Source organism: Neomonachus schauinslandi, chromosome 9, assembly GCF_002201575.2.
Source record: "Neomonachus schauinslandi chromosome 9, ASM220157v2, whole genome shotgun sequence".
Lineage (NCBI taxonomy): Eukaryota > Metazoa > Chordata > Mammalia > Carnivora > Phocidae > Neomonachus > Neomonachus schauinslandi.
This window is the reverse complement of record NC_058411.1, coordinates 83383579-83391681: the sequence shown is the minus strand read 5'-3', so window position 1 is coordinate 83391681 and position 8103 is coordinate 83383579.

The following is an 8103-nucleotide window of genomic DNA, read 5'->3' as shown; positions in this document are numbered from 1 at the left end:
AAAAAAATAGTAATTATATGAGGTGATGAATATATTAACCAATCTTATTGTGGTAATCACTTCACAATATATACATGTAAGAAATAATCGTGTTGGGGCGCCTGGGTGGCTCAGTTGGTTAAGCGACTGCCTTCGGCTCAGGTCATGATCCTGGAGTCCCTGGATCGAGTCCCGCATCGGGCTCCCTGCTCAGCAAGGAGACTGCTTCTCCCTCTAACCCTCCCCCCTCTCATGTACTCTCTCTCTCTCATTCTCGCTCTCTCAAATAAATAAATAAATCTTTAAAAAAAAAAAAAAGAAAGAATCGTGTTGTATACCTTTAACTTACACAGTTAAATATGAATTGTATCTCAATAAAGCTGGATAAAAAGTATTGCTGTGTTCATATATTTCTATTTTCAGGTTGGAGAGGTTGCCACAACAATATTCTGTATTTTCAAAACTGTATATACTCATAAATATTTCAATATGGGTTTTTAAAAAATAAGGACTCCTTTTTAACATAACCATAATACTATTATCACAACCAAGAATATTAGTTCCTTAATACCATAAATATTCACAGTTCAAATTTCCCTTATTGTTTCATAAAGCTGTTGTTTTTTTTTTTAAACAATCTGTTTAAATCAGGATCCAGATAAATTGGGTTGATATGTCTTTCACTCTTTTTTTCTTTTTCTTTTTTTATTTTATTATGTTATGTTAATCACCATACATTACATCATTAGTTTTTGATGTAGTGTTCCATGATTCATTGTTTGCATATAACACCCAGTGCTCCATTCAATATGTGCCCTCTTTAATACCCATCACCAGGCTAACCCATCCCCCCAACCCCCTCCCCTCTACAACCCTCAGTTTGTTTCTCAGAGTCCATAGCCTCTCATGGTTCGTCTCCCCCTCCGATTTCTCCCCCTTCATTTTCCCCTTCCTACTATCTTCTTTCTTTTAACATATAATGTATTATTTGTTTCAGAGGTACAGGTCTGTGATTCAACAGTCTTACACAATTCACAGCATTCACCATAGCACATACCCTCCCCAATGTCTATCACCCAGCCACCCCATCCCTTCCACACCCCACCACTCCAGCAACCCTCAGTTTGTTTCCTGAGATTAAGAATTCCGCATATCAGTGAGATCATACGATACATGTCTTTCTCTGATTGACTCATTTCGCTCAGCATAATACCCACCAGTTCCATCCACGTCGTTACAAATGGCAAGATTTCATTCCTTTTGATGGTGCATAATTCAGTAGCTTCCTTGTTCCTCTCTTTCTCTCCCTGGCATAAATTTATTTAAAAAAAACCCAAAACACAAAAACAGGCCATTTTCCTGTAGATTTCCCACAGACTATATTTTGCAAATTGATCCCTGTGGTGATATTCAAGTATTTTTCTATCCTCTGTATTTTCTGTAATTGGTAGTTCAATCCAGAACCTTGATCAAATCAATCAGCACCTGTCTTTCTTTTTGTGCTATTTGCAGCCACTAATGATTATCATCTGAGCTCATTGGGTCATCAATTCATTAGGGGTTTGAAGGTGTGTGGAGGGGTGGTGTGGACCCCCATACCACCAAGCAATTCTCCAACATTAGCTGGATGTCCTACAATTCAATTCAATTCTGATACTACCTACCCAGAGATAGCATCAGATTCCAAAGGTTAAGGGCTCAGTCCCATTGGACTGTCTTCCACTTCCAATGCCAATCACAAACCGACGTTGTTACCTGTGCTTCAGACCCACTGGCTACAGAGTGGAGGTACCCACAAACTCCTCCTCTATTCAATTAATTTCCTAGAGTGGCCTTCAGATGCCAGTCAAAAAATCTAGGTTGTTACCTGTACTTCTGTCATAACTGGTCATAGACCAAAAGCTCCCCATGAGCCCCTTCTTGGGTTCAACTAATTTGCTAGAAAAGCTCACAAAATTCAGGAAACCCATTTACTCACTAGATTATTAGTTTATTACGGAGAAACTAAAGAATACAAATCAACAGCCAGATGAAGACATACACAGGGTGAGGTCCCAAAGGAGCTTCTGTCTTCATGAAGTTCAGGACCCAACATGGTGGCACATGGAAGTGTTCTGGTTCCCCAGTCTGGGGAAGAAAAATTTATTCTCTTAGCATCTTTCTTTCTTTCTTTCACTTTCTTTCTTTCTCTCTCTCTCTGTCTTCCTTCTTTCCTTCTTCCTTCCTTCCTTCCTCTTGGGGTTTTATGAAGGCTTCATTACAAGGGCATGATTGATTAAATAAGTGACTGTTGCTAATCGATTCAACCAGCCTTCCTTCCTTCCCAGAGTTCAGGGAGGTGAGAAAGTTTCAACCCTCTGTTCACATGGTTGGTTCTCCTGGCAACCAGCCCCCATCCCTAGGTGGGGTCAAAAAGTCACCTCATTACCAAAACAAGTAACATCTTTAACAGTCTCATCACTTAGAAAATTCCAAGGGTTTTAGGAGTTCTACGCCAGAAATGGGGTGAAGACCATTATACATATTTCTTTTTGTAAATCACAATGTCACAGGATTGCAAAGTGATGATATTCTAATTTTATCATTCTTCATCTATTTTATTTCTTTAAAAGATTTTATTTTTAAGTAATCTCTACACCCAACATGGGGCTTGAACTCACAACCCTGAGATCAAGAGTCACATGCTCTACCGACTGAGCCAGCCAGGTGCCCCTATCATTTTTCATTTATGAGTTGAAATACTTCTACACAGAGTAACTTTTCCTCATCAACTATTTGGTTATTCTGAGGTACAGTTTACATTGCAAAGGCAGGACAAATGCTTGATTGTTTCAATTACCAGTTTTTAAAATAAGTTGGTTCCCTAGCACTTCCCAAAGGTGATTAATGAGTTGTTTTTTTAATATTATTATAAATTCATGGATTTAAGCATATATGATTTGCTTCAGCCTATTGTACTTACTATTATTGATAATCAAATCATCCCAACTTTGGCCAGTGGGACATCACTGAATTCTGACTCAGCTCCAGTAGTCTTTGATACCTTCTTTTATTTTTGATATGGCAAGAAGTTCCAAGTTCATTTTGAACATTTCCTACTCCAAATGTGATATCAGCCATTTCTTCAAGGATTTCTGGTTCCTTTTATGTCTCTATTATTTATTATTTTTTATTTAAAATTTTTTTAATTGAGGTAAAATTGACATACATTATATTAGTTTATCCTAGGCCAAAAAACAAGTCTTAATAAATTTAAGAAGGTATCAAGCAATGTTTCCAGCCACAACATTCTTTTTTTTTTTTTTTTAAGATTTTATTTATTTATTTAAGAGAGAGAGACAGCAAGAGCAGGAACACAAGCAGGGGCAGAGGGAGAGGGAGAAGCAGACTCTCTGCTGAGCAGGAAGCCCAACACAGGACTCGATCCCAGGACCCTGGGATCATGACCTGAGCTGAAGGCAGACGCTTAACAACTGAGCCACCCAGGCGCCCCTCCAACCACAATATTCTGAAACTAAAAATCAAACAAGAAGAAAACTGGAAACTCACAAGTGTGTGGAGATGAAACAACATGCTACTGAACAACCAGTGAGTCAAAGAAAGAAATCAAAAGACAAAAAAAAAACCATGAGACAAATGAAAATGGAAACACAACATACCAAAATTTATGGGATGTAGCAAAGCAGTCGTAAGAGGGAAGTTCATAGAAATAAATGTGTATTGCAAGAAACAAAGAAAATCTCAAATAAATAATGTAACCTCCTATCTCAAAGAACTAGGGAAAAAAATGACAAAGCCCAAAGTTAGTAAAAGGAAGGCAATAACAAAGATCAGAGCAGAAATAAATAAAATAGAGACCAAAAAGACAATAGAAAAGATCAGTGAAACTAAGAGCTGGTTCTTTGAAAAGCTAAACAAAACTGACAAACCTTAGGGTGCCTGGCTGGCTCAGTAGGTGGAGCATGCAACTCTTGATCTTGGGGTTGTGAGTTCGAGCCCTATGTTGAGTATAGAGATTACTTAAAAATAAAAACTTTAAAAAAACCCAAAAAACTAACAAACCTTTAGCCAGACTCACAAAGATAAAGAGAGGAGTCAAACAAAATCAGAAATGAAAGAAGAGACATTACAACTGATAACACAGAACTACAAAGGATCGTAAGATACTACTGTGAACAGGGGTGCCTGGGTGCCTCAGCTGGTTAAGCGTCTGCCTTCAGCACAAGTCATGATCTCAGGGTCCTGGGATCAAGCCCCACATTGGGCTCCCTGCTTAGTAGGGAGCCTGCTTCTCCCTCTGCCCTTCCCCACCTCTCATGCTTATTCTCTCTCTCATTCTCTGTCCCTCTCTCTCAAATAAATAAAATCTTTAAAAAAAGAGATTACTATGAACAATTATATGCCAACAAACTTGACAACCTTGAAGATAAGATAAATTCCTAGAAACATACAAACTACTAAGACTGAATCATGAAGAAACAGAAAATGTGAACAGAATAATTACTAGTAAGGAGATTGAATGTGTAAATAAAAAACCTTCCAGGGGTGCCTGGCTGACTCAGTTGGAGGAGTATGTGACTCCTAATCTCCTGGTGGTGAGTTTGAGCCCCACATGGGGTGTAGAGATTACCTAAATAAACAAAACTTAAAAACAAACAAAATCTTCCAACAAATAAAAGTTCAGGACCCAACAGCTTCACTGGTGAATTCTACCAAACATTCAAAGAATTAATACCAATCCTTCTTAAACTTCCAAAAAATAGAAGAGGGAAAAATCCCAAACTCATTTTACTAAGCCAGCATTATCCTAATACCAAAACCAGGCAAGAATGCCAAATTACAAGCCAATATCTCTGATGAATATACATTCAAAAACCCTCAACAAAATATTAGCAAACCAAATTTAACAATATATTAAAAGGATCATACCCCATGATCAAATGGGATTTATTCCAGGGATGCAAGGATGGTTCAACATCTGCAAATCAATCAATGATTAAAATCATATGATCATCTCAGTTGATGCAGGAAAAGCATTTGATGAAATTCAACATCCATTTATGATAAAAAGTCTCAACATAATATAGAAAGGTATAGAAGGAATGCACCTCAACATAATAAAGGGCATAAATGACAAGCCCACAGATTACATCATATTCAATAATAAAAAGCTAAAAACTTTTCCTCTAAGATAGAGAACAAGGAAAGGATGCCCACTCTTGTCACTTTCACTCAGCATGGTTTTGGAAGTCATAGCCATAGCAATTAGGCAAGAAAAAGAAATAAAATGCATCCAAATTGGAAAGGAAGAAGTAAAACTGTCACTACTTGCAGATGACATATTATATATAAAAAACACTAAAGAGGGGCACCTGGGTGGCTCAGCGTCTGCCTTCAGCTCAGGGCATGATCCCCAGGTCCTTGGGATCGAGCCCCTCATCAGGATCCCTGCTCAGTGGGGAGCCTGTTTCTCCCTTTCCTTCTGCTGCCTGTGCTTTCTCTTGCTTTCTGTTAAATAAAGGAATAAAATCTAAATTAAAAAAAAAGAAAAGAAAAAAGAAAAAGAAAAGAAAACCTTAAAGATTCTACAAAAAAAAACTATTAGAATAAAAAAATTCAGTAATGTTGCAGAATATAAAATCAATTTACAAAAACCTGTTGCATTTCTAAACATTAATAATGAACTATCAGAGGGGCACCTGGGTGGCTCAGTCATTAAGCGTCTGCCTTCAGCTCAGGTCATGATCCCGGGGTCCTGGGATTGTCAGGCTCCCTCCTTATCAGGGAACCTACTTCTCCCTCTCCCACTCCCCCAGCTTGTGTTCCCTCTCCTGCTGTCTCTCTGTCAAATAAATAAATAAAAATATTTTTTAAAAATAATGAATTATCAGAGAAATTAAGAAAGCAATCCCATTTACAATTACATCAAAAAGAATAAAATGCCTAGGAATATATTTAACCAAGGAGATGAAAGACTTGAAGTTGAAAACTACAAGACATTAATAAAAGAGATTGACAAAGACACAAATAAATGGAAAGATATTATGTTCATGGATTGAAGAATTAATATTGTCAAAATGTTCATACTGCCCAAAGCAATCTATAGATTCAATGCCACCCCTATCAAAATTCCAACGGTATTTTTCAGATAAAGAAGAAATAATTCTAAAATGTATATGGAACCACAAAAGGCACTGAATAGCCAAGGCAATCTTGAGAAAGAAGAACAAAGTTGGAGGAATCACACTCCCTAATTTCAAACTGTATTACAGTTAGAGTAATCCAAACTGTATGGTATTGGCATAAAAAGACACATGAGTATAAAGAGCCCAGAAATAAACCCATGCATATTAGTCTATTACTGCATGGAACCAAGAATATATAACAAGGAAAGGACAGTATCTTCAATAAATGGTGTTGGGAAAACTGGACAGCCACATCCAAAAGAATGAGACTGAATAAAAAGAATGAAATTTCAGGGAATCCAGAAAGGCCTCTTTAGCTAAGTTCTATATCCAATTCTTGCTTGTTTAATTCAGTGTCTGAAGGAATAAAAAGAATAGCCTGGAAAGGGAAATGGGAGTTACCAAAGTCATCTACTCTACTTTGGTTAAAACTAAGGACTTTCTTTTTGGTTAAAAGCAAGGACTTTCACTTATTATTATGTACTAGGAATGGTTATTCGTGTATTATCTTATTTAATCTTCCCAAGAATCCATGAAGTAGGCACTGTTATCTCCATTTAGAGAAAAGGAAATTGAGACTCATATTTAAGAAGTTAGAAAGAACATAGTCATAGATCAAAGGAAGGAGGAAAATAAGAAAAACGCTAGAAAAACCAGGCAGCATCTCAATTCCTCCAGAATATTCTTCACAGTGACTTTTTTTTTTTTTTTTTTGAGAGGAGGTGGCGGGGAGGGGCAGAGGGAGTGGGAGAGAGAGAATCTTAAGCAGTCTCCATGGCCAGCGCAGAGCCTGATGCGGGGCTCGATCTCACAACCCTGAGATCATGACCTAAGCCAAAATTGAGTCAGATGCTTAACTGACTGAGCCACCCAGGAGCCCCAGAGTGGCATCATTATTATGCTGGAAATGAATTTACACATCTCACATACCTCTTAGTGTTGGTTCACAAACTCCTCAGGAGTTTTCCAGGTGCAACTTAAAATTGGCCCCTGTATTTATTGGGCAGGATGAGACTGAAGAAAGAGGCTGACTCCTCCAAGTTGGTAGGTGGCAGATTTAATAAGCAAGGGAACTTTATGAGGGTTGTCTTGAGAAGCTACAAGATGAGTAGATCCCCAAATCCATCTAGCAAATCTTAGAAGTTTGTATGTGGAGGCCTTAACTGGGTTCAGTCATGTATACCATCCAGATGGTCTCAGCACATCGCTATCTCAAGGCTATGTCCTTGGGGCAGCTTTGGGGAGTGGGGAAAGCAAGTAGAACCCACATTCCAAGGATAGGGGAGAGGGTGAGGAGCTTCTAACTGCTGGGGTCTAGCTCACAGATCAACTGGTAGTCACATCTTCTTGATGACCTTCCCCCACCTAGACATTCCAGAGTTTTTTTAGTATCCACATCTAAAAGCTAAGTAGTAATAAAAATTGATCAGCACTTATCGACACTACTGTAGTACTAAATTAGCTTTTCTCTTTGAAGCAGACCCGTCTGTTTTATTTTAAAGATTTGAGAGAGAGGAAGAGGGGTTGGGGGAGGGGCAGAGAGAGGGAGAGAAGCAGACTCCCCTCTGAGCGTGGAGCCCGAGGCAGGGCTCAATCCCATGAACCTGAGATCATGACCCAAGATGAAATCAGGAGTCAGATGCTCAACCAACTGAGCCACCCCAGCACCCCTATGTAGACCTGTCTTAACTCACCTCAAGCTTTTGAGTCAGACAGCCTGAAGGCCTATGCGCCTATACGTTAATGGCCAACGCTATATAGAGAATCTATCCCATAGGATTCAGACAAGGGCCAGAAAATTTTAGTTACAAATTACAGGTTTGTTTTTTTATTTTGAAAAAGATATACTAGACAAAAAACAACCAGGAATATCAATTTTTGTGACATGATATATATATAAATATAAATATATATACACACAAATATAGGAAATCACATG